The sequence below is a fragment of the Puma concolor genome, chromosome C2 (assembly GCF_028749965.1).
Source record: "Puma concolor isolate L17-30 chromosome C2, mPumCon1.1.hap2, whole genome shotgun sequence".
NCBI lineage: Eukaryota > Metazoa > Chordata > Mammalia > Carnivora > Felidae > Puma > Puma concolor.
The window spans coordinates 25,687,010-25,713,019 of NC_141675.1; the positions used below are offsets into that span (position 1 = coordinate 25,687,010).

The window sequence follows — 26,010 nt, forward strand, 5'->3', positions numbered from 1 at the left end:
GATTTAAAATGAACACTCTTGAATCATCAGCTATTTCAAGAAATAAAACATTCCAACATGCCAGAAACCCCCTCTCACATCTGTCTCCTTCTTAAAGGTAACCACAGACCTAACTTTTATGGGAATCATTTACTTGCTTTTCTTAATAGTATCGTCACTGCAGTATACACCCCTACATGCTACAGTCTGTTTTTCCTAACGTTGAACTTAACAGTGTGATGTAACAGTACATTCCCCTTTGTGTGTAGCTTCTTTCACTAAATAATGTTTGAGAATCTCATCCATATTGTCACATGTAGCTGTAGCCTACCCATGTTTATTGTTGTATAGTACTTGTACTGGGTTGAATACTGTCTCCCCAAAATTCATGTCCACCCAGAACCTCAGAATGTGGCCTTTTTTGGAAATAGGGTGTTTTTTTTGTTTTTGTTTTTTTGTTTTTGCAGATGTAATGAGTTAAGATGAGGTCATAGTGGATTAGAACGGACCCTGAATCCAATGATCGGTATCTTTATAAGAAGGCCATTTGAAAACACAGAGCAAAACAGAGAGGAGAACACAATGTGAAAACAGGGGCAGAGATCGAGGCCATGAAGCTACAAGCCAAGGAACGCCAAGGGTTGCTGGCAACCACCATGGGAGAGACATAGAATAAATTCTCCCTCAGAGCCTTCAGAAGGAACCAGCCCTGCAGACATCATGCCTTGGGACTCCTAGCCTCCTGAATTGTGAAAAAATAAGTTTCTGTGATTTTAAGCAACCCAATTTGTGATATCTTGTTATGGTAGCCCCAAGAAATGAATACAGTATTCCACTGTGTGAATCAGTCACAGTTGGTTTATAAACATACCACCATTTCTTGATCCCTTCTGTAGTTGAGGTAGTTTGGATATTTCAGGTGGGAAACACTTATGGATAATGCCTCTGTGAACACTGTTGCTCATGTGTCCTGATGCAAAAGGACATGTGATTCTCTGGATGGCATGCCTCCAATACTGCTACCTGAGTGGCCATCCTTCTATGGCCATAGCAGTAGAACTTTCTGGTCCTGGTCATGAAACACACTCAGATGAAGGCAAAAAGGACAACAGTATAATCAGCAGAGCTCTTCTGGGGATGCCCCCTCTGACCTGCCCCAGCTGCAGCTGAAGCTTCAGAATCAGGGCCCTTCAACCTTTCCTGCCAGAACTCTCCCCCAGGCCTCCATCCCTGGCCTTGCCGTGACCCTGACCTAGTCATCACTTCCTGTGTTCAGGAACCACCCTCCATTGACTTTGACCTTGCGTCTGCCCCCAGCCAGAGTCTCTAAACTCCCGTTCAGCTCCTTCCTTCTTTTGCTGGTCAACTGGGTTTGGAACTGCACCCTACTCTATTGTTGTTCACTGGGCTCAGCCAATACATCTCAGATCAAAAGTCCTTAACAATGGGCCCTTTACGCAAGGAGAGGCTTCTGAATTATTTTCTTTCCATCTACCAGGAAATCCATTGGCTTTAGAGAATGGCTTCTTTTAAGGACAGGGGAAGGTTGAGGACAGAAAACACAGGCATCATGGGGCAGAAGAGGTAAATGGTGTATGTGGTAGAAGCAGAGATGTCAGTACATGTGGCTGGAACAGCATCTCCCAGTGGGAAAGTCACAATAAAAAAGAATGTTTGTGGGGCGCCTGGGTGGCTCAGTTGGTTGGGCATCCGACTTCAGCTCAGGTCACGATCTTGCGGTCCCTGAGTTCGAGCCCCGCATCGGGCTCTGGGCTGATGGCTCGGAGCCTGGAGCCTGCTTCCGATTCTGTGTCTCCCTCTCTCTCTGCCCCTCCCCCGTTCATGCTCTGTCTCTGTCTCAAAAATAAATAAACGTTAAAAAAAAAAAAAAAAAGAATGTTTGTGTCAGCCTCCAAATGGTTGCCTTTACTCGGTGCCCATTCCTCAAGATGAGTCACTTCCTAAACTTCCAGGGCCATGAGTACAATTATTTATTTGACACGAACATTGAGCTTGTTTTCATTGCTGCAATACTATCCCAAAGCATATTGGGCTGGCTTGTTTCTGAGTAACAACATCCTCTTATTATGAATTCTGTATTTCATTTGGACCTATCTTCATAGCATTTGTATTACTCTGTACAACTCGTTCTGGGAAATTGTGAAAATAGCAATACTGAGGTGGATAGAATTCTTTTTTTTTTTTCCTTTTATTTTTAGGGAAATCCTACTGCTTTGATTTTGAAATCTGATGACAAATCTGTGGTTAACTCCACCCATCAGTGCTCTGAAGCCAGGAGTTGAATGTTTTTTCTGTGAAGATTTCAGCAGCCAATACTCATTCACTCTTGCTCTTCCTACAGAGAAGTTCTGGGAAGGTGATGGGTGAAGGGGAGGTGTGGTTGAGAGCCCAAATGCCTAGAGTTATGGTAATTGGGAAATTTTTAAAAAGAACCATGACTTTTCAGTGATGCCAAGGTCTTCCCTCCCAACTCATAAGTTAACTGGAGGTTGGAGGTATATCAGCCAAGGTTAAATCAGGAAAGCAGAACCTTCATGAGGAATACAGAAAAACACAGATTTGGAATAGGGATTAGACCTTGAGTAATGGTGGGATTTGGTGAAAATGTCTGTGTAGAGCTGTTACATCTGCATTTGGTGGGAGTCAGTCCTAAAGTCATTGTAGATTGGCAGGTCTGATAGTTTGGAAGGAAGGAAGGAAGGTGGGACAGGAAGTGGAGGAGAGCAAGGGCAAGGATAACTATAAACTATGGGAACAAACAGTAATCTGCAAGGACAATCTGAAATCCATGAGAACCAGTTGAAAGCCATATCTGTCTCCCATCACCTCAACATCAACTACATGGAAGCTGGGACCCTTCATCATGGAGCCGCGCACATACCCAGCCAGGACTGGGAGAAGCTTCAGGAGGAGGTCCAGAGGGAGTAGCGGAGGTGGCAGGGCCACTGCTGCCCTGCACCAGCTGAGTCAGCCTGCAGATCAATGATGAGCTACAGCAGCACCTTGTGCTCTACCCTGACCTTCAGATCGTGGTGACTGCAGCTTCACTTCCAGCTGCCAAATCTGATGTGAATTTTTCATATGACAATTCTCACCCAGACTACATAAGGAAAGGAATTCTGGGAGATGTGGTTCTGGTAGCTAGATTAACATAATACAAAACCATCAGAGGAGTGCAGTCAGAAATACCAGGCAGATGTTAAGTATGATGCTCCATTTTGGAGGCACCGCTCAGTTAACATATACATACTACTTACTGTGTGCCAGACACTCTCCTAGGCATTTGTGTATATTCATTACATATACTCATTCAATCCTTTCAACAGCCCTATGAAGTAGTTGCTTTTATTATCCTTATTTTTCAGATGAGAAAACTGAGTCCTGGAGATCACAAAGCTAGTAACCAAGAGGCAAATCCTAATACAACAGCAGTAATGTTAGGCAGTCTTTCATCCATCCTTATTTTTTTATGACCTGCCATTCTTTAATCTGAATTCTGCTTTTGTTTACTTTTCTATTTTTTAAAAAATATATTTGTCCTTCTCTCTGAGAACTGAGAGCCTCTGACTGAGGTCCATGAATACATGATCCTGGTATGATTATAGCTCTCCTCTTCCCTGAAAACCATCTGAAAAAGAAACCAATGTATTTTCTCATCTCTTCTCCATTCCAGGGTAAAAATCTTTGCCTGGGAAGAACTCACCAGAATACTAACTAGGTTCATTTCCCAAGGTTATATAAGGTGGCGATTAAGAGCCCAGAATTTGAATTCCATCTTCATTGGGCATTGGCTGTGTGACCCTGGGCAAATTATGGGCAAGTTGAGCTAATATTGTTATTTGTTTTAGTCAGTTATTGCTGCATAACAAATTAACCCAAATAGTGTTTTAACCAATTATTAATTCTTGCTTGTGTATCTGAGGCTTGTGTATCTGTAGGTCTGCTGATCAAGGCTGGCATCAGCTGGGTGGCTTTGCTTCAACTGAAGATTCAGCCAGGCTTCAATCTTCACTGATTTGGGGTGCATTCTGTTCCATGTGTATTCAGTGTTACTAGGAGGCAGCAACTACTGAGTATAAACTCTTCTCATGGAAATGGAAGAGGTACAAGAGAAACAGAATCCAGCACTGCTCCTTTAGAACTAGGCTCTAATCTGTCATACCATCATGTCTATGCACATTCCATTGGTCCAAATGCAAGTCAAGGTCAGGGAAGTACAAATATACATGGCAAATATAGATGGCAGGTGGTGTAGACAAAGAGAGGGGGACGAACTGGAGCCAATAATGTATAATACTTAACAACGTTATTATTATTTAAAAGCAAACAATTATTCTTAGATTCTCCTTTAAATACATTTCTAGATTGCAGAAGTTTAACTTTCAGAAAGAAAAGCGGAAGTGAGTTGATATTTCCAATTTGGACAGTTGACTAAATGGACAGCATTCAGAGGAGAACTTTGGGCTTGTTTCTCTGCTCTCCTCCCAATACCTCTAGGTCAAATTCTGCGCCACAATATCCATTGTAAATTCCTGTGATCCACAGGCTTTGGTTCATTGATTGATGTCATCTACATATTGGTATCCTTCACAGCATCAACTGCATGCCTCAAACATGGTTAGGTGTACTTGAAGCCCGACCTAGGAGACAGAGGCCCCATTCTAGGGTCTTACCATCTTCTGCTTCCTTTCTAAGCATCCCACCCAAGGACACTTCATCTCCAACATATAAAATTTGAACCATGATTCTCAAGAATTCTAGGGATAGATTGTGCCTCCAGGGAGAAAAGTCTGTTTCATCTTTGTGACTCAGGTATGTCAACGGCACAAGCTTGAATTTCCTTGCTTCTACATGTCTGCATCTTGTATCTTCTTATTGTTAATGTGTCATTTGTTAAAAAAAAATGTTTTGTTCCCATGGTGGGGAGTATCATCCATATTTATTCTCTGGGGTGAGCTTTCTTCATTTATTTATCTGGAAAAAAAATAAACACTTTTTTTTTTTTTTGGAGAATTAACATTGGTCAGCTGACCTCCCTGTAATTGGGGCAGACTTACCCTGAAAGAACCTTTTATTTGCAGAAGTCTTAACAACAACAGCATCAAATCAAAACCAAATCCCTTTGCCAGTTCTCCACCACACTACAAACTCCTTGAAGGAAACAAGTCATGTTGTCTTCACGTTTAAATTTGCACAAGGCCTGGCACACTTGGAATTCAAATTATCTTTGTTAATTAAATGAGTAAATTCCAAACCTCTGTGACAGGGTCCTCGTGGCAATACTTCTGAAAACAAGAATATCGCCAGGTTAAGTTGCAGTGGGTGTGGAAGCAATTTTATAGGGAATTATTAATTGTAGGCAAAATTATGACATGGGTGTATAATTCTCTTCAAATCTCCGAGTCTCAGTTCTACAGACTTCATTCTCAAAGTCCTGCTACCCTATAGTTCTCTGGCTCTCTCCCATGATGCAAAAATGTAGATGGGGTTTAAGGCTATTTATTTATTTTTATTCACAATGATTTATGAGCATCTATTATAAGTTGGGCACTATGCAGGTTTTAGGGACTAAGAAGTCAAATATAGCATGGTAACTGCCCTTAGGGAGTTCACAGTTTGATGGGGGATATAAATGTGTAAACTAATGATTATCACACTGCATGACAAACTCCCAAATGCTTCATGAATCCAGAAGAGGCATCCCCCGTACTTCCTGGAAGAGGTGACATCTGAGCTGATTTTTGGTGGACAAATGAGTTGGGGATGGGGTGCCGTTCCAGCAGAAGGAACGGTATGTACAAGGACTCATGTTGGACACCAGCAAACGTTCTTGGAACACCACGGAGGTCCACATGGCTGAGGAAAAGGGTGTGAGCTCGGGTGTGGCCAGAGCTGTAGCCGCAGAGGGAAGCAGGCTCAGGCCTGCCATCTCTTAAGGCGTCTTGAGAAGTGTTGATTTATCCTGGGGCAGTGGGGAGTCACCAAAAGTTTGTAAACAGGAAAATGACCTGATCAGATTTGTGATTTAAAAAGATACAGACATAAATCAAGGAGACTAGTTCTGAGACCACTGCAATTATCAGGAGAGCAAGTGGCCCTGTTGAGAGGCCCCTACTCAGTGACAGGTCAGTTGTAGAGTTTCACCCCACGATGCTCTGCACATGCTTTGGTCTGTGTGCCTTTAACACATTACAAGCTTTGGCTAATTTTTTGCACTTGACTTGAATTTCCTTGTTTGGTGGTCATTTCATCTTGCCAAGTTTGAAGTTTACAGCCTACAACGTTTGATAGCTTTTCAGTACATAGTTTTCAGACTTTTTTTTTTTTAAGTGGAAAACTATGGGGATTTTTCATGCTTGAAACCCAGGAGTGCATAAATGGCTTAGTTCAAACTTTTCCCAAAATATTGACTTTGGGTAAAGACCAAATATCTGAATTTCAGGCCAGAGCTCAGTAAAAGGTTAGATATCTTTGTGGTTTCTTTTTAAAAAAGAGAGTCTCAGAGAGAGAGAGAGAGAGAGAATGAGAGAGGGAGAGAAGAGGAAAGAGAACAAGAAGTTTCTCATTTCATCATTTGAAGAATTAGCATCTGAAAAAATAAAATCATATCCATCCATGTAAGCTTCCCCAATTCCATGAAAGATGTCAGTATCAAATTCTGAACTTTTGGATCAAAATGTAAGACTCAGTATTCCCCATCACACTCAGCACTCTCTTGCCATCTTCCTTCCTTTCCTGGCTGTACCTGCAGTCTCTCCCTAAATTGTCACCACCAGCAGGACAGAGTCCCAAGTAAGAGTGGCCTGGGCTGTTTGTCACTAGAATATAAAAGAATTTTCCAATGATTCTCCAAAGAGAAGCAATAAGCAAGTAAAATTAAAATTTTGCTTTCCATTTTCTCAGGTCTAAGCTCACCATACCTGATTCTGAAGCCGAGTGTAATGCAACTGGATATAACCCATTTGCTGTCCCCTCACAACTCCCTTAGACCAGGGTTCTGAATGCTGTGGAAATTTAGAGGCTGTTTGGGTTAACTATTACTGTACAAAACCACCCCAGGACGTAAGGACTTAGAACAAAACATTTTATTATCTCCCACAATTCTGTGGATTGACCAGGTGTTTATATGTCTTGCTGGTGTTGCCTGAGGTATTGGGATGGTTGGAAGGTCCTCAAAGGTTTCACTCATATGACTGCAAGTTGGTGCTGGCTGTCAACTGGGAGTTCAGCTGGGACTATCTGCTGGAGACCTCAGTTCTCCTCCACTTGGGCCCTTCACATGGCTAACTGGACTTCCTCATGGTGAGGCAGCTGAGTTCCAAGAAGGGATATTCCAATAGGTGAATGAAGATAGAAGTGGCTATTCTCTTACATAGAGTACTTCTATGTTCTGTTGGTTAAAGCCAGTCACACAGCTAGCCCAGATTCAAGGGGAGGTGAAATTAACTACCACTTATTGGAGAAATGGCAAGGGAATATTTCATGAGAGCATATGAGATAGGAGATAGAGCTGTGACATCTCTGGCCAGAAGAAGAGGAAAGACAATTCAAAGAGGCTTTGTGGACAGCTAACTTTGAAGCGCTTAGACTTAGATGGTAACGGTCAGACTCAGTGGTCCCTGGGGAAGGATGGTGTGAGTAGCTATGCACTAAACCCTTTACAGAGAACAAGCACCCTCACAGGCTTGTTGCCTGGGAGGTGGTTATAAATATCCTTCCTGTAAAAATGGTCTTTAATTCAGTCTTTGTAATTCTGGCCCAGCACACAACCTGAACCTGAGGAAAGTAGTCGTTGTCACTTCCTTCAAAACAAGTTGCCAACTCTGGGTCATGAGACCCCAGCGACAACTAATGGACTCAGGATCCCAGAGTAGAGAAGCTAGACCCAGGGGAGACCAGCAGCCAATGAGAAGGCCTAGCTGAAACTCTGTCCAATAGGATCACTTCTTATTGGTAAGGCATAAACAGTTACAAGGGTGCCCAGTTCCTCACCCTTTGGAAATTGTAATGCAAAATGAATTGAGAGAGGAATGGTGAAGCAGAAAGCTGAAAAGATGAAAGAGAGATAGAAGAGGAGGCAAAAAAAACAACAACAAAAAAACAGCTGAGTCATGAGGTTCTGATGGAGTCAATGTGGCAGAAAGAAGTGGATTCTCAGTTTTGGGGAACAAGATTCTTGGGACACAGCAACAGTCGGGTTGAAGGGTGAACACATTAGTTTTCTTTAAGTCTGACCTCATCGCCCAGCCCTCACCTTTACTCCCTATACTCCAGCCACATTGGCCTTTGTATTCCTTAAACGTGCCAGAGTTGTCACATATGAGCTTTGTACCAAATGATCCCTATGCCTGAAAGATTCTGCCCCAGCCCTTCTCCCAGCTGGCTCCCCTAGAGCTCTCAAGTCTCGGCTACCATGCCACTTCTTCAAAAAAGTCTTCTTGGTCCATGCAATCTGACGTAGCCTCACCCCCTTCTCCCTTCTCCCTCTCTATCACATCCCCAGATTCTTTTCTTCATAGCACTTGTATTTTTGTACTGTCAATCCTCACTTGAGTGGAAGCTCCATGCAGGCAAGAACCTTATGTGTCTTATTCACTGCTAGAGTCCCCAGAGCCTAGCACACTATCAGACACAGCTGGTGCTCAATAAATATTTGTTCAGCTGAATCTTTATTCCTCACAAATTGAAGGAGCCTCACACAACAGGACAAGGTCCTGAAACACTTCATGGTAGAGAGACCCTTTATGCCTACAGCAAGATAGACAAAGCCATAGAACCCACCTGTATTGATGAATATTTAAGTTCCCTAAAAATAGAACAGAAACTATTACTGAATAAAAGCAAAGCTAAGGACATTTTGCACCCTTTTAATTACTGGATAGAATTAATCCAGACAGAATACTGGATTCTTTCGGGGAGGAGCCAAGATGGCGGAACGGCATGGAAGTTTTTTGTGTGTCTCGCATCCATGAAATACAGCCAGACCAACACTAAACCATCCTACACACCTAGAAAACTGACTGGAGGATTAACACAACAATCTGCACAACCTGAACCACAGAATTCAGCAGGTACGTGGCATGGAGAGGTGAACTTGGGGAGCAAGAAGCCGCGGGAAGGTGCTTTTGTGAGCAGAGAGAGGTCAGAGACTGGGGGGAGAATACGGGAAAAGCACTCCTCCCCAAAAGCAGGTGGAGAGAAAGTAGAAAATTGGAAACAGCCGCAGGGACTAAACCAAAAAGGGAGAAAGGAGAAGGTTTAAATTCCATTAAGACTGTAAACAAGGGGAGCGCAAAGGCTGCAAGTCCGCAGCTCCATACCTGGCGGTGCTCTGGTGGGAAAGGTGAATCCCCAGGGACAGAGTGGGGTCCAGGAGGTCCTCGGGCCACACGGGGAAAAGTGGTTCCACTGCTGGAAGGACATTTGGTAGAGACTGTTGAAGCCACCTGGTCCCCACAGACCCCAGAAGGCGGCCACATTCGCTGGTGCTGGAACAAGGTCCTTAAGGGTGAAGCCTAGTGCCAGATGTGTGTTGTGATTTTCCATAATCCCTGAAACGCTGCTGCTACAATGTCTCGCGAACTTTTCCTGGGGCGGGCTGGCACCTGGCCGCAGTCTCGGGGCACCGGCAGCAGCAGGGTCCAGCAAGCGTTCCTGGGTGTGGCCGACATTCGGCCCTTACTCATTCGGCCACTGCTCGGTGAGACCCTCCCGCAGAGGGGCGGAACGGGTAAAAGCCACAGTCCTTCGGAAGTAAGGGGCCGGAGAAAACAGCCGCATCTGAGACAAAACTCAGGAGAGAGGTACTGCCTGGGGCTTGGTTACGGAGAGTGAAAAAGTGGGGAGTGGACAAGAGCTGAAAAGAGAGGACCAGTGCGCGATTGCTGATCTGGGAGAACAGACTGGGTAGTTGGGTGGCGCCATTTTAACCGTTCCCGCGCATGCGGATACGCACCTACGAGCTCTGCAACAATCCACCCTGGTAGGCTAGCAGCGCCATCTAGTGGAGAACGGAGCCATTACACTGAGCCCCACCCAACTGGGCCAACCTGGATCTTCAAGAACAAGTCTCACCGCCAGCTTAGTTTATGGACTATAAAGCGCTACGTAGACTGACTTCTAGGGGAAAATGAAGTAATTTCAGTCCTACTTCAATCTGTTAGCAAGTCCATCTATTCAATTTTCCTTCTTTCTTTTTTTTCTCTTTTACACTTCTTTTTCTTGAATACAGAAAGAAAAAAAACTCATTTTTATTTTCTATTTTTATTAAAAATATTTTTCTTTAATTTTTATTACTATATTTTTTACTTTTGTGTAATTTTTTTCAAATTCTATTTTACTTCCATCATTTTATTTTAGTCTACTTCAGTGTATTCACCTTTTCAAATTTTCAAACGATTTCCCTTTTTTTCTTTCTTTTTGTCTCTTTTTCATTTCTTTTCTTTTTCTTGAATGCAGAAAGAGAAAAACTTCATTTTTACTTTCAATTTCTATTAAAATATTTCTCTTTAATTTTTTTACCATATATTTTGCTTTTATGTAAATTTTTTTCAAATTCTATTTATTTCCATCATTTAATTTTAGTCTACTACAGTGTATTCACTTTTTCAAATGTTCAAATGATTTCCTTTTTTTTCTTTATTTTTTTTAATCTTTTTTCTCTTTTTCATTTCTTTTCTTTTCCTTGAATACAGAAAAAGAAAATATTCAAATTTATTTTTAATTTTTATTAATTTTCTTTAATTTTTTCTACTTTATTCTTGACTTTTGTGTATATTTTTTCAAATTCTATCTTACTCCCATCATCTCATTTTAGTCTACTTCAGTGTATTCATTTTTTCAAATTCTCAAACGATTTCCCTCCCCCCCCCATTTTTTTTCTCTAATCTGTCAAACCACTTTCAACACCCAGACCAAAACACACCTAGAATCTAGCATCATTTATTCAGTTTTTGTGTGTGTGTTTAATTTTTTAATTTTAATTTTTTTAAATTTTAATTGTTTTATTTTAATTTTTCTACCTCATTAATTCTTCTTCTCCCTTCAAAATGACAAAATGAAGAATTCACCCCAAAAGAAATCACGAAGAAACAACAGCCAGGGATTTAACCAACACAGATACAAGCAAGATGTCTGAACCAGAATTTAGAATCACGATAATAAGAATACTAGCTGGAGTCGAAAATAGATTAGAATTCCTTTCTGCAGAGATAAAAGAAGTAAAAAATAGCCAGAATGAAATGAAAAATGCCAAAACTAAGCTGCAATATTGGATGGATGCAGTGGCAGCAAGGATGGATGGGGCAGAACAGAGAATCAGCAGTATAGACAACAAACTTCTAGAGAATAATGAAGCAGAAAAAAAGAGAGAGATTAAGGCAAAAGACCAAGATTTAAGAATTAGAGAAATCAGTGACTCATTAAAAAGGGACAACATCAGAATCATAGGGGTCCCAGAAGAGGAAGAGAGAGAAATAGGGGTAGAAGGGTTATGTGAGCAAATCATAGCAGAAAACTTTCCTAACCCGGGGAAAGACAGACATCAAAATCCAGGAAGCACAAAGGACCCCCATTAGATTCAACAAAAACCGACCATCAACAAGGCATATCATAGTCAAATTCACAAAATACTCAAGCAAGGAGAGAATCATGAAACCAGCAAGGGAAAAAAAAGTCCCTAACCTACAAGGGAAGACAGATCAGGTTTGCAGCAGACCTATCCACAGAAGCTTTGCAGGCCAGAAAGGAGTGGCAGGATATATTCAGTGTGCTGAATCAGAAAAATATGCAGCCAAGAATTCTTTATCCAGCAAGGCTGTCATTCAAACTGGAAGGAGAGATAAAAAGTTTTCCCAGACAAACAAAAATTAAAGGAGTTTGTGACCACTAAACCAGCCCTGCAAGAAATTAAAAAAAAATTTTTTTAATGTTTTTATTTATTTTTGAGACAGAGAGAGACAGAGCATGAGCAGGGGAGGGGCAGAGAGAGGGGGAGACAAAGAATCTGAAGTGGGCTCCAGGCTCTGAGCTGTCAGCACAGAGCCCGATGCAGGGCTCAAACTCACAGAGTGTGAGATCATGACCTGAGCTGAAATCGGACACTCAACCAACTGAGCCACCCAGGCACCATATATATATATATATATATATATATATATATATATATATAATATATATATTATATATATAAATACCAAAAGCAACAAAGATTAGAAAGGACTAGAGAACGCCACCAGACACTCCAACTCTACAAGCATCATAATGGCAATAAATTCATACCTTTCAGTACTCACTGTAAACGTCAATGGACTCAATGCTCCAATCAAAAGACATAGGGTGACAGAATGGATAAGAAAACAAGATCCATCTATATGCTGTTTACAAGAGACCCACTTTAGACCTTAAGACACCTTCAGATTGAAAATAAGGGGATGGAGAACCATCTATCATGCTAATGGTCAACAAAAGAAAGCCGGAGTAGCCATACTTATAGCAGACAATCTAGACTTTAAAATAAAGACTGTATCAAGAGATGCAGAAGGGCATTATATCATAATCAAGGGGTCTATCCACCAAGAAGACCTAACAATTGTAAACATTTAGGTGCCAAATGTGCGAGCACCCAAATATATAAATCAATTAATCACAAACATAAAGAAACTCATCGATAGTAATACCATAATAGTAGAAGACTTCAACACCCCACTCACAACAATGGACAGATAATCTAATCAAAAAATCCACAAGGAAACAATGGCTTGGAATGACACACTGGACCAGATGGACTTAACAGATATATTCAGAACATTTCATCCTAAAGCAGCAGAATATACATTCTTCTCCAGTGCACATGGAATGTTCTCCAGAATAGACCATATACTGGGGCACAAATCAGCCTCAAGTAAGTACAAAAAGATTGAGATCATACCATGCATATTTTCAGACCACAACGCTATGAAACTCGAAATCGACCACAAGAAAAAATTTGGAAAGATAACAAATACTTGGAGACTGAAGAACATCCTACTAAAGAATGAATGGGCTAACCAAGCAGTTAAAGAGGAAATGAAAAAGTATATGGAAGTCAATGAAAATGATAACACCACAACCCAAAACCTCTGGAATGCAGCAAAGGCAGTCATAAGAGGAAAGTATATAGCAATCCAGGCCTTCCTAAAGAAGGACAAAAGATCTCAGATACACAACCTAACCTTAAGGAGCTGGAAAAAGAACAGCAAATAAAACCCCAAACCAGCAGAAGACAGGAAATAATAAAGATTAGAGCAGAAATTAATGCTATCGAAACCAAAAAACAGAACAGATCAATGAAACCCAAAGCCAGTTCTTTGAAAGAATTAAAATTGATAAACCACTAGCCAGTTTGATCAAAAAGAAAAAGGAAAGGACCCAAATAAATTAAATCAAGAATGAAAGAGGAGAGATCACAACCCAACACAGCAGAAATTTAAAAAAAATAACAAGAGAATATTATGAACAATTATATGCCAATAAAAAGGGCAATCTGGAAGATATGGACAAATTCCTAGAAACATATACACTACCAAAACTGAAACAGGAAGAAATAGAAAATTTGAACAGACCCATAACCAGGAAGGAAATTGAATTAGTAATCAAAAATCTGCCAAAAAACAAGAGTCCAGGGCCGATGGTTTCCAGGGGAATTCTACCAAACATTTAAGGAAGAGTTAACACCTATTCTCTTGAAGGTGTTTCAAAAAATAGAAATGGAAGGAAAACTTCCATACTCTTTCTATGAAGCCAGCATTACCTTGATTCCAAAACCAGACAAAGACCCCACTAAAAAGGAGAACTATAGACCAATTTATCTAATGAACATGGATGCAAAAATCCTCAACTAGATATTAGTCAATCGGCTCCAACAATACATTAAAGATATTATTCACCACAACCAAGTGGGATTTATACCTGGGATGCAGGGCTGGTTCAATATCTGCAAAACAATTAATGTGATTCATCACATCAATAAAAGGACAAGAACCATATGATCCTCTCAATAGATGCAGAGAAAGCATTTGACAAAATACAGCGTCTTTTCTTGATAAGAACCCTCAAGAAAGTAGGGATAGAAGGAGCATACCTCAAGATCATAAAAGCCATATTTTAAAGACCCAATGCTAATATCATCCTCAATGGGGAAAAACTGAGAGCTTTCCCCCTAAGGTCAGGAACAAGACAGGGATGTCCACTCTCGCCACTGTTATTCAACATAGTATTGGAAGTCTTAGCCTCTGCAATAAGACAACACAAAGAAATAAAAGGCATCCAAATCAGCCAGGAGGAGGTCAAACTTTCACTCTTCGCAGATGACATGATACTCTATATGGAAAACCCAAAAGATTCCACCAAAAAACTGCTAGAATTGATTTATGAATTCAGCACAGTTGCAGGATATAAAATCAATGCACAGAAATCAGTTGCATTCCTATATACCAACAATGAAGCGACAGAAAGAGAAATCAAGGAATTTATCCCATTTACAGTTGCACAAAAAAACATAAAATACCTAGGAATAAATCCAACCAAAAGAGGTGAAAAATCTATACACTGAAAACTATAGAAAGCTTATGAAAGAAATTGAAGAAGACACAAAGAAATGGAAAAAGATTCCATGCTCCTGGATAGGAAGAACAAATATTGTTAAACTGTCGATACTACCCAAAGCAATCTACATATTCAATGCAGTCCCTATCAAAATAACATCAGCATTCTTCACAGAGCTAGAACAAATAATCTTAAAATTTGTATGGAACCAGAAAAGACCCTGAATAGCCAAAGCAATCTTGAAAAAGAAAACCAAAGCAGGAGGCATCACAATCCCAGACTTCAAGCTATACTACAAAGCTGTAATCATCAAGACAGTACGGTACTGGCACAAGAACAGACACTCAGATCAATGGAACAGAATAGAGAACCCAGAAATGGACCCACAAACGTATGGCCAACTAATCTTGGACAAAGCAGGAAAGAATATCCAATGGAATAAAGACAGTCTCTTCAGCAAGTGGTGCTGGGAAAACTGGACAGCGACATGCAGAAGAATGAACCTGGACCACTTTCTTACACCATACACAAAAATGAACTCAAAATGGATGAAAGACCTCAGTGTAAGACAGGAATCCATCACAATCCTCGAGGAGAAAGCAGGCAAAAACCTCTTTGATCTTGGCTGCAGCAACTTCTTACTCAACACGTCTCCAGAGGCAAGGGAAACAAAAGCAAAAATGAACTATTGGGACCTCATCAAAATAAAAAGCTTCTGCACAACTAAGGAAACAGTCAGCAAAACTAAAAGGCAACCGACAGAATGGGAGAAGATATTTGCAAATGACATATCAGATAAAGGGTTAGTATCCAAAATCTACAAAGAACTTATCAAACTCAACACCCAAAAACCAAATAATCCAGTGAAGAAATGGGCAAAAGACATGAATAGACACTTCTCCAAGGAAGACATCCACATGGCCAACTGACACATGAGAAAATGCTCAACATCACTCATCATCCAAGAAATACAAATCAAAACCACAATGAGATACCACCTTACCTGTCAGAATGGCTAATATTAACAACTCAGGCAACAACAGATGTTGGCGAGAATGTGGAGAATGAGGATCTCTTTTGCATTGTTGGTGGGAATGCAAGCTGGTGCAGCCACTCTGGAAAACAGTATGGAAGTTCCTCAAAAAACTAAAAATAGAACTACCCTACGACCCAGCAATTGCACTACTAGGCATTTATCCACGGGATACAGGTGTGCTGTTTCGAAGGGACACATGCACCCCCATGTTTATAGCAGCCCTATCAACAATAGCCAAAGTATGGAAAGAGCCCAAATGTCCCTCAATGGATGAATGGATAAAGAAGATGTGGTATATATATACAATGGAGTATTACTCGGCAATCAAAAAGAATGAAATCATGCCATTTGCAACTACGTGAATGGAACTGGAGGGTATTATGCTAAGTGAAATTAGTCAGAGAAAGGCAAAAATCATATGACTTCACTCATATGAGGACTTTAAGAGACAAAACACATGAACATAAGGGAAGGGAAACAAAAATAATATAAAAATTGGGACGGGTACAAGACATAAGAGACTCATAAATATGGAGAACAAACTGAGGGTTGCTGGAGGGGTTGTGGGTGGGGGGATGGGCCAAATGGGTAAGGGGCACTAAGGAATCTACTCCTGAAATCATTGTTGCACCATATGCCTACTAATTTGGATGTAAATTTTAAAAAATAAAAAATGAAATAAAAAAGGGTATTGGAAATTTAAATTATAAAGGTGGTAGCATGAGTGAGTAGTTGTGATTATTGAACTGTTCCCTATTTTGACAGTGGTGACGGTTACAATTGTCAAAATTCATAGAACTGTATACCAAGAGTGACTTTTATTGCTTGTGTAATTTGAGGAATAAACAATTTAGGTAATTACAAAAAAAAAAGAATACTGGATACTTTCCATTCATACTCAAGGACAATCAAAATGAGTCAAGTAATTTCTGCTCATTGGAAACTTTTGAGGATCTTCCTTCCCTCAACAGCTCACCATCTGCCTTCCCACCACCGCAAACATGCATTCTAAGGTAACACTTGTAAATATGTTTGGGTTTGCAGATGATATGCCTAAGCTATATGCATATCTTTCTGAGTTTTGTCCTCTAAACAAGCATTCGATGTCCTGAACATTTTAACCACTGATCTTAGAGGAAAACCTTCTAAGGCCAAAAGCTTTTGAATGCCTGAAAAAATACCTGAAAAAAATGATATTGTTTCTCAAACAGAACAAACATAATTCAAGAGATGTTTGAGCAAAATGTACATCAAACATTACACAATGTCTACTTGTTCACTGAGCTATGTTCTTGTACTTCCCGCGGGGTAGAAGGGTCAGAGTACCTTTTAATATCCTTGGGGGATGGGGATGCTATCAAAGGTCGTATGCCAAGCATTGCTGAACCTCGTTACACTCACACTTTTCGGTGTTCCCAAGCCTTGACTGACATGGCCTCATCTATACACGCATCTATACGTGAAGTCTTTGCCACACGAACAAGATCTACAGAAGTAAACTGACATGTACTTGATTTTTGAGTTAAGGCTTAGTATGTGATCTGTGACTAGGATTCCCAATTCCCTGGGAGAGAACCAATCTCAAGTACATCCCATTTTCCAATCAATAGACTTGTCCTTGTCAGATCCCATGTCCTCACTTTAGTATAGAGGACAAGGATCTCAGGGTATGACTCAGGGTGTGCAGCAAAGGGGGTCTCAGGATCAGGGTTCCCCTGATGGCGTCCTCAGGCTGACTCTCTCATCCCACTCTCCTGCCTCCATGTTTCCAGTGGAAGCAGCAATAAGGGATTAAGGACCCATCAAGAGAATCTTCTGGAAGCCTTGGGAACTGGATGAGAAAGGAGGTCAGGAAGTGAGGAGGGAGACTGGGAAAAGCATGCAGAGATTACAAACTCCCATATATAATTAATCGAGGTGGGAGCTTACTTAATGGAGAAAATCCTGTCAGTCCTTAAGAGGTGAATTTTGAACCTCCATTTCTGTGGTGCATGTAATTTTCCATACAAATTATCTCTCAGAGATTCCCTGCCAGATATTGATTCCCATCCTCCACATTGGAGCTCTAGTGTTTGGGTTTGTTGCAAAGCATCTTCAATATGTGTTCAATATTGTGTGAGCAACTGAAGAATGTGGGGACTTATAACAAATCTAAAACAGCTTAAAATCAAGGGTTTGGTGTAAATAGCTTTGCGGTTGTTATGTGTTCAGTGTTTTCACAGGCTGTTATTTCAGACCATTCCAAAGTATAGAGAAGTCATCCTATTTTTAAAGACCTCCAGAGTAGATTCCACTGTCTTCTTTCACAGCCTGGTCTGTGAAACTCTCAGAGTTGGCAAGTGTTCCTCGGATCTAACTAAATTCTGCCTGCAGAAGCTCAGGCCACCCAGCCATGGGAACCAGAGGAACCTTCTACCATCTTGGATATCATCTTCTTCGGGCCTTCAAGATGGTCAGTAAGCCTTTGGAGACTTGATAATCTTAATTCCCATAGCCTCCTTTGAATCTGGAGAATCTGCTCTTCTAGAAGCCCAGTATTGAATTTCCCCCTCATCAAAGAGGTCTTTTCACCTGCTGGAGAGAAGGAAAGTGGCACTGTGAGCAGAGCTTAGTTTCGAGGGTGAGTGGGTGAGGGAGCAAGAGGTCCTGGCGCCCACACAGGCCTGCCTGTTCATACTGCTAGCCCTGCCAGCTGCTGTCAACTGCTCCCCCGGCACTCTGTGCTCCAAGTCAGGGGACTAATCTCCTTCCCCCCATGTTTGTCCTCTGCTCTTCAAGGAATAGGGGCCAGAAGTGTCAAGGAAGTATGGCCTCACCCAAGAGGAAAAGGAAGCTCAAAAGCTGGCTCAGAGGGTGAGGTTCTGCTGGGTCATAGGATGCATCTGGCCTTAACATTTCTGAGGAAGGAAGGGAGGCAAGAAATCAGATCCCAGTGACCTTCTGAAAGCTGCTCAGACTCTGAGATTTGCCACATGCCTCTGATTGCCCAGATTAAGGCTCAAAACTGACTTGAGATCTCTTCCAGCTCACATCCTGACTCCAATATAAGGGCTACACAAGAAAGAGAATGGAGGTTATGACCAGGAAGTGTTGCCATGCCATAAAATTCCAGGGGGTACTATTCACACAGGAAGGTAGAACACTGAAAAAGAAAGATTTGTGGGTAAAAGGTGTATGGGGGTGCACTGCCTGCATTGAGAGAGTAGCCCTGAATACAGGCACAGCTTAGGAGCTCCCAGATTCCCCATGGCCTGGGTGCAGGGAGTCCTTCAGAATGCAAGTTTCACTGACGTGCAGTTGTGGGTGGAAAGAACATTTGTCTTTAAGTCAGAGGCCTGAGTTCCACCTCGATCTCTAGGGACACACTGGGGGTCTTAGGTTTTTCTGGGTTAGATCAGTGGTTTCCACACAGGCTACCCATTTTGTGCCAAAAAATTTCACAGACTTCCACATGACACATCTTCCAAGGTGAGTTAAGGCCTAAAGATAAAATATAGGATGAAACTATTGCCCTATAAAAATGTCCCTTTAAAATCCTTTAAATTACTTGCAAACACAGAGATACACTTATTTTGATAGGCATTTGTTAAGATCAGAGACCCACTGAGGGGAAGTAGTCACATCTACCAATCATGCCCAGCATCTCTTCATTGAGAGGAATAGTAGTCAAATCTCTAAGGTTATTAAATGGTTATGGGTTTAATTTTTGTTTTGCTGTTTGTGAGTTTGCTGAGCCCATCTCCTCTAATTGCATGGATTCAGTATGCACACAATGCAACTCTCTCCTAAATGTATTTTTTTTTAATTTTTTTTTTCAACGTTTATTTATTTTTGGGACAGAGAGAGACAGAGCATGAATGGGGGAGGGGCAGGGAGAGAGGGAGACACAGAATCGGAAACAGGCTCCAGGCTCTGAGCCATCAGCCCAGAGCCTGACGCGGGGCTCGAACCCACGGACCGCGAGATCGTGACCTGGCTGAAGTCGGACGCTTAACCGACTGCGCCACCCAGGCGCCCCTCTCCTAAATGTATTTAAATATGTTTGTTGATTAGAGGCTCCTGGGTGGCTCAGTCTATTTATTAAGCATCTGGCTCTTGGTTTTGGCTCAGGTCATGATCTCACAGTTCCTGAGTTCGAGCCTTGCATTGGGCTCTGAGCTGCCCGTGCAGAGCCTGCTTGGGATTCTCTCTCTCTCTCTCTCTCTCTCTCTCTCTCTCTCAGAATAAATAAATAAACTTTAAGAAATTGTTGATTAAAAAAAGTTCGGTGTGAGGGGCACCTGGGTATCTCAGTCGATTGAGCGTCTGACTTCAGCTTAGGTCATGATCTCACAGTTTGTGAGTTTGAGCCCCATGTTGGGCTCTGTGCTGACAGCTCGGACCCTGGAGCCTGCTTCGGATTCTGTGTCTCCCTTTCTCTCTGACCCTCCCCCGTTCATGCTCTGTCTCTCTCTTTCTCTCTCAAAAAATAAATAAACATTAAAAAAAAATTTTAGGGGCGCTTGGGTGGCTCAGTTAGGCATCTGATCTTGCAGTCTGTGAGTTTGAGCCCCGCGTGGGGCTCTGTGCTGACAGATCAGAGCCTGGAGCCTGTTTCAGATTCTGTGTCTCCCTCTCTCCCTGACCCTCCCCCATTCATGCTCTGTCTCTCTCTGTCTCAAAAATAAATAAACATTAAAAATTTTTTAAGTTCAGTGTGATACATGTGACTAGAAACTCAGAAAAGTTTTTATATGAATTTGTGTTTTATTTGTTGCAACAGCATCTATGCACATTTGTAAAAACTTCTAAAAAAAATGTACAGGTATGGGGGTGCCTGGGTGGCTCAGTCAGTTAAGAATCTGACTCTTGATTTCAGCTCAGGTCATGGTTCTTGAGATTGAGTGCCTGCTTGGGAGTCTCTCTTCTCTCTGCCCCTACCTCCACTCACTCTCTCTCTTAAAACAAATTTTTAAAAATGTACAGGTATGGTGAGATGTATGAATTATCCAGGGATGGATGGTGCTAGATGCAGATGGGCTAGCTGACCCCTGGCTGTATGGCCAAGATGGTCAAGTGGGAGCTAAGTTAATGGGAAGCTCTGAACAATCCGCAGCTTGAAATCTCAACTTGTCTGTGCTCCGCAGGCAAGTCTGTGCTGATTGACCATGAAGGGTGTCTTGGCTTTCAACCCACATTTCAAAAAACTAATTTTTAAAAAGAGTAGTTGGTGGGGCGCCTGGGTGGCGCAGTCGGTTAAGCGTCCGACTTCAGCCAGGTCACGATCTCGCGGTCCGTGAGTTCGAGCCCCGCGTCAGGCTCTGGGCTGATGGCTCAGAGCCTGGAGCCTGTTTCCGATTCTGTGTCTCCCTCTCTCCCTGCCCCTCCCCCGTTCATGCTCTGTCTCTCTCTGTCCCAAAAATAAATAAACGTTGAAAAAAAAAATTAAAAAAAAAAAAAAAAAAAAGAGTAGTTGGACTTATTTTTATCTAGTCCCTGGACGCGAGTTATACCTTACATGCTGCCTTGTCATTTTTAGGGTGTTTGTGTGCATTATTACCTGTGGATCTCCGAACAGCCCTCGGAGGCCGGCAAAATGAGTACATTTCCCATTTTTCAGACTCAGAAACCAAAGCTCCAAAATCCAAGGGTCTCGTCTGAGATCCAACAAGCTAAATAAATATTAGAGCTGGAACCAGAATCCAAGTTTTCTAGTTTAAAAACGGTCTAGTTTCCAAAACATTAACATAAAACACAAGCTCTATCACTGCGCTTATCTGGAAGGGTTTGTTTATTCTTGCCTAAAACAGAGACATTCCTATGTGACCACTGAACTTTCCTTCCAGCCCCAGAATAATTCTTTAAATTCTCAGCTCGAATTCCTCTAGAGGAGTGCTGTTCTCTGGACCTTGTTCGTCTGCCCCCCTCTGGTGGCCGTTACACAAATAACAGGTCGTAGAGCAACTCCTAGGGCAGTGGTTGCCTTCTCTTTCATCAATCATTCATGCAAACAGCACCTACTATGTGCCGGGCTCTGCACTAGGTGCTGGACATACAAAAGTCAACAAGTTAGGCACTGCCGCCAGAGGCAGTAGACAAACAAGTGAATCGATGATTACAAAAGAGTCATGGGGGAAGTATGCAGAAAATGCTAGGAGTATGCAAAAGACACCTGGGCTGGCCTTGTGGGTAAAAGAGTAGATACCTAGGAAAGGAAAAGCAGTGCCTGAGCAGAGTTCCAAAGACCAAATAGGAGTGGGAAGTGGGAGGAGGCATTAGGACTTCAGGGAGCTGCTGGGATCTAGTTGAAGATGGTGGAATTCAGACCACAGGTTGCAAGGGAGAAGACCAAGAGGTAGGTCAGAGGGATTGACTGGGGCCAAATGAGGAAAAGCTTTTTATGTCATGCCAGCATTTGAGCTTAAAACCCCTAGGCTAGAGGTCTCCAAACTTTTTCCGTCATTTGCACCATCAATTAAAATATTTGAGTATGGGGGCGCCCGGGTGGCTTTGGTTGGTTAAGCATCCAGCTTGAACTCAGGTCATGATCTTGCAGTTTGTGGATTGAAGCCCCGCATCAGATTCTGCAATGACAGTGTGGAGCCTGTTTGGGATTCTCTCTCTCTCTCTCTCTCTCTCTCTCTCTCTCTCTGTCTCTGTCTCTCTCTCTCTTTCTCTCCCCCCATCCCCCACTTGTACTCTCTCAAAAACAAATAAATAAAAACTTAAAAAATAATATTTGACTATGCATCTCTAACAAATGAGTATTTATTTAAACAATTTAATACCTAAGCAATGCAGTGTGATGATTAAGAGTATGAGGACTAGAGCCAAACTGACTAGGTTCAAATCCTGACCTTGCTAGTTATTCACGGCGTGACACTGAACAAATAACCTCTCTGTACCTCAGCACCTTCATCTGCAAACTGAGGAAAATAGCAGGCCTAACTTGTAAGATTGTGGAGGAGGATTCAATGAGCTAATTCATGGGGAAAATTTAACACAATGCCTGATACGTAGTATATGTTATATTAGCTAATGGTATTAAACACATTTACCATTTATTGCTATTATAAAAGTGGAGTTGAGATTTACAACAAGGAGGGACCCAATTTACTCCCAGAAGGTCTATTTTAACGCAAACTTAGTCCAAAATGTCAAGAATTAATCTGGTCTTCAAAATCTTCAACATGAAGAGCAGACTACTCCCAACCCCCCACCTGCCTATCTAGGACGAAAATAGCTTTGTCATCCCTGGATCCTACTTATGCCCAAACTCGTGCATGTAGGTGATTCCTCCATTTAACTCAAAAGGGGCCAGGGGGCAGGGCCAGAGAGCCCCAGGGGATGATGTTACTTGTCTGAGCACCACCCTTTGGAATTTTAAAAAGAAGATATAAATACCTAATAAACTACCTTAGAAAAACATTTTTATTTTAATTATTAGGGTACAAGCTATTACTGTGCTCTCTAAAAATGTGTTTGTGCAAAGATAAAACTTGCTTGATTTTTTTTATAATCTCGGTTTATAAAACCATGTAACGTAGCCATTCAAATTTCTAGTTCTAAATTCATATTATTCCAGTACTTGGTTTTGAAATAATTGAAAAGGAGCTTCACCAACATGCATAGATACCAAATGCAAAAAGTGCTTTATGGACTATGCCCTAAAAAATAGTGATATTCATCTTCCTGTCTCATCCACCAATTATGCAAAGGTATTTGTTGAAATTTAGCTGACAGTTTCCATTTTTCCTGAAGCCAATCCGTTGTTCTTGCAAAATAATTGGAGGGTTTTACCTTTTCACACTGTTAACAAATTCGTTTATTTAAATAATTTTTTTAATGTTTATTTATTTTTGAGATAGAGACAGATTGTGAGCAGGGGAGGGGTAGAGAGAAAGGAAGACACGGAATCCAAAGCAGGCTCCAGGCTCTGAGCTGTCAGCACAAAGCCTGACTCGGGGCTCAGACTCACCAATCGTGAGATAATGACCTGAGCTGATGTTGGACACTCAAACAACTGAGCCATTCAGGAACCCCACAAATTCATTTATTTTAAAAGATTTGTATATAACATTAGAATACCCTGTTTCCAAGTTTTTATTTCTTTAATTTTTTTAAGGTTTATTTATTTTGAGAGTGAGGGAGAGAGAGAGCACAAGCAGGGGAGGGGCAAAGAGAGAGGGAAAGAGAGAATCCCAAGCAGGCTCCCTGCGGTCAGCACAGAGCCCATTGTGGGGCTTGAACTCACAAACCGTGAGATCATGACCTGAGCTGAAATCAAGAATCAGATACCTAATGATTGCACCACTCAGCGCCCCAAGTTTTTAAAGTAAGTTGATAAATGAGCTTTTATAGATGTCCCACTTAAATAATTTTCAGCCTTAAAACCACATAACCCTGGAAAATTTTCCACTCTCCATTTTCAGTATAAACTAAAGGCAGGAGTTTATTTTCAAAAGCTATTACTCTCTCACACTTTGTTACAACATAACCTTTGCCTCCAAGAGACAAGTGTATTTATTTTTTTCCAAATATCTTGTAGGTACATTTTCCTGACACCACTTTCGTCATGGAAAAGGTCAGCAGATTTAAAACCTTGTCCATTTATAAAAGAAAGATTCATAACATGCTTACCTTTGATAATTCTTTTAAGTACTTTGCCAAGGGGAAACCCTTTTTACCTCGCCTCGTATTGATTATGAGACCAGCTGTATTTCTCATCTTTATTTTTTTCTTCTTCTAGCTATGGAGTTGTAACTTGCTTTTTTCTTCTTTTTGTTAAAAAAAAAATTCATACGTACACATATCTATAAAACAAAAAGCCCTCACTGGGCCTACAGATGAAATATATAACACTCTTACCCAACATAATTTTAACTCAGTGGTATGCTGTAAAATGTGTAACAACCAGAAGTCTGAAAAGAAGAAAAGACCCTGATTTGTAGTATTTGCCAACTTCCGGGGATAAACATTCTCACCATGGTCAGTTGCAAGCTACCAACATGCTGTCCCTGATCGCAGAGTTGGGAAGAGATGCAAAGCAGCAAACCATTAGATAACGTGTCCATCATTCAGCTACAGAGATGTAAATGACCCCAAGAGCTTACATATTAGGGCGCCTGGGTGGCTCAGTCAGTTAAACATCTGATTTCAGCTCAGGTCATGACCTCATGGTCCATGAGTTCCAGTCTTGCGTGGGGTGGGCACGAGCCCCTGGTGAGCCCCACTTCTCTCTCTTTTTCTCTCCCTGTCTCTCTCTCTCTCTCTGCCCCTCGCTCACTTGCACCCACTCTCTCTCTCAAAAAAAAAAAAAAGCTCACATAGTAGCAAAATGTGGTAAAATAGGAAGTGATGAGTATATGTAAGTATGCATGACTTTTGTTTTAAAAATAATTTAAGTATAGGTTTATATAATTTTATATTTAATAATGGCTCTGCTTATCAACCAGCTCACAAAACTCCTGAAAATTTGGTAATATGCTCTCATGACCCCTTATAAAACTGTCCCGCCCACCATTCTGACCTTGTTATGCTAAAAGAGCAGAGCCCTGTCTGTGTTTATCTGTGCGTGTGCGTGTATACATGTGTGCATCATGTGTGTATTTGTGTATGTTCCAACTATAAATTGTCTTTACTTCTGAAGGAAACATTTATATGCTAGACGTCTGATTTTTTTCTATAAGGAGCTTTTGAAATTAAATATTTTTTAAAAAGAATGATTTGGTCAAGTTCTAACAAAAATGTTAATGTGTGTTTTACATTAATTTTAAATGTTAATAATCTGAATTCACATTATATTTACCGGTTGGTTTGGGAGTAATCAGCATCTTTTCAATATTGACTTCTAAGCTATCAATGAGCATGTCTCTCCATTTACTCTTGTCTTCTCTTTACATCTCAATAAAGTTTTAAAGTTTTTTTTACTGTTGGGCCTTTTTAAGTGTGCTACTTGGTAATACATGATTCTAGTTGCCATGGCTAATAGAATGGATTTTTCCCTAATATTTCCAAATTGGTTATTGATATTATGTAAAAACCACTGATATTATATATAAAAACTGTTGTTTTTTATATATTTATTATATAAGCAGGGCTCTTTTTTAAAGTTTATTTATTTATTTTGAGAAAGAGAGAGAGAAAGAGACAGAGAGGAGTGGGGGAGGGGCAGAGAGAGGGAGAGAGAGAGAGGGAATCTCAAGCAGTCTCCCTGCTTTCAGCAGAGACCCCAATGTGAGGCGCAAGCCCATGAACTTTGAGATCATGACCTGAGCCGAAACCAAGAATCAGACGCTTAACTGACCGAGCCACCCAGGCGCCCCTATGTAAGCAGAATTTTTATCGGAAAATATCTTTAGCTTTTAAACAGTATGTAGCAGGTCTCCAGAATCAGTGCTCAGAATCTCAAG

General features: G+C 41.2%; 1 long non-coding RNA gene across 1 annotated transcript; it reads right to left on the reverse strand.

Moving 5' to 3' along the window:
* Nucleotides 1–3,329: 3,329 nt before the first annotated feature.
* Nucleotides 3,330–9,919, reverse strand: LOC147577148 (uncharacterized). Its single transcript, XR_015255759.1, has 2 exons — nucleotides 9,321–9,919; nucleotides 3,330–4,974 (listed from the first exon to the last, which is right to left on the reverse strand). It is a non-coding gene; the product is annotated as an uncharacterized LOC147577148 (long non-coding RNA).
* Nucleotides 9,920–26,010: the final 16,091 nt, after the last annotated feature.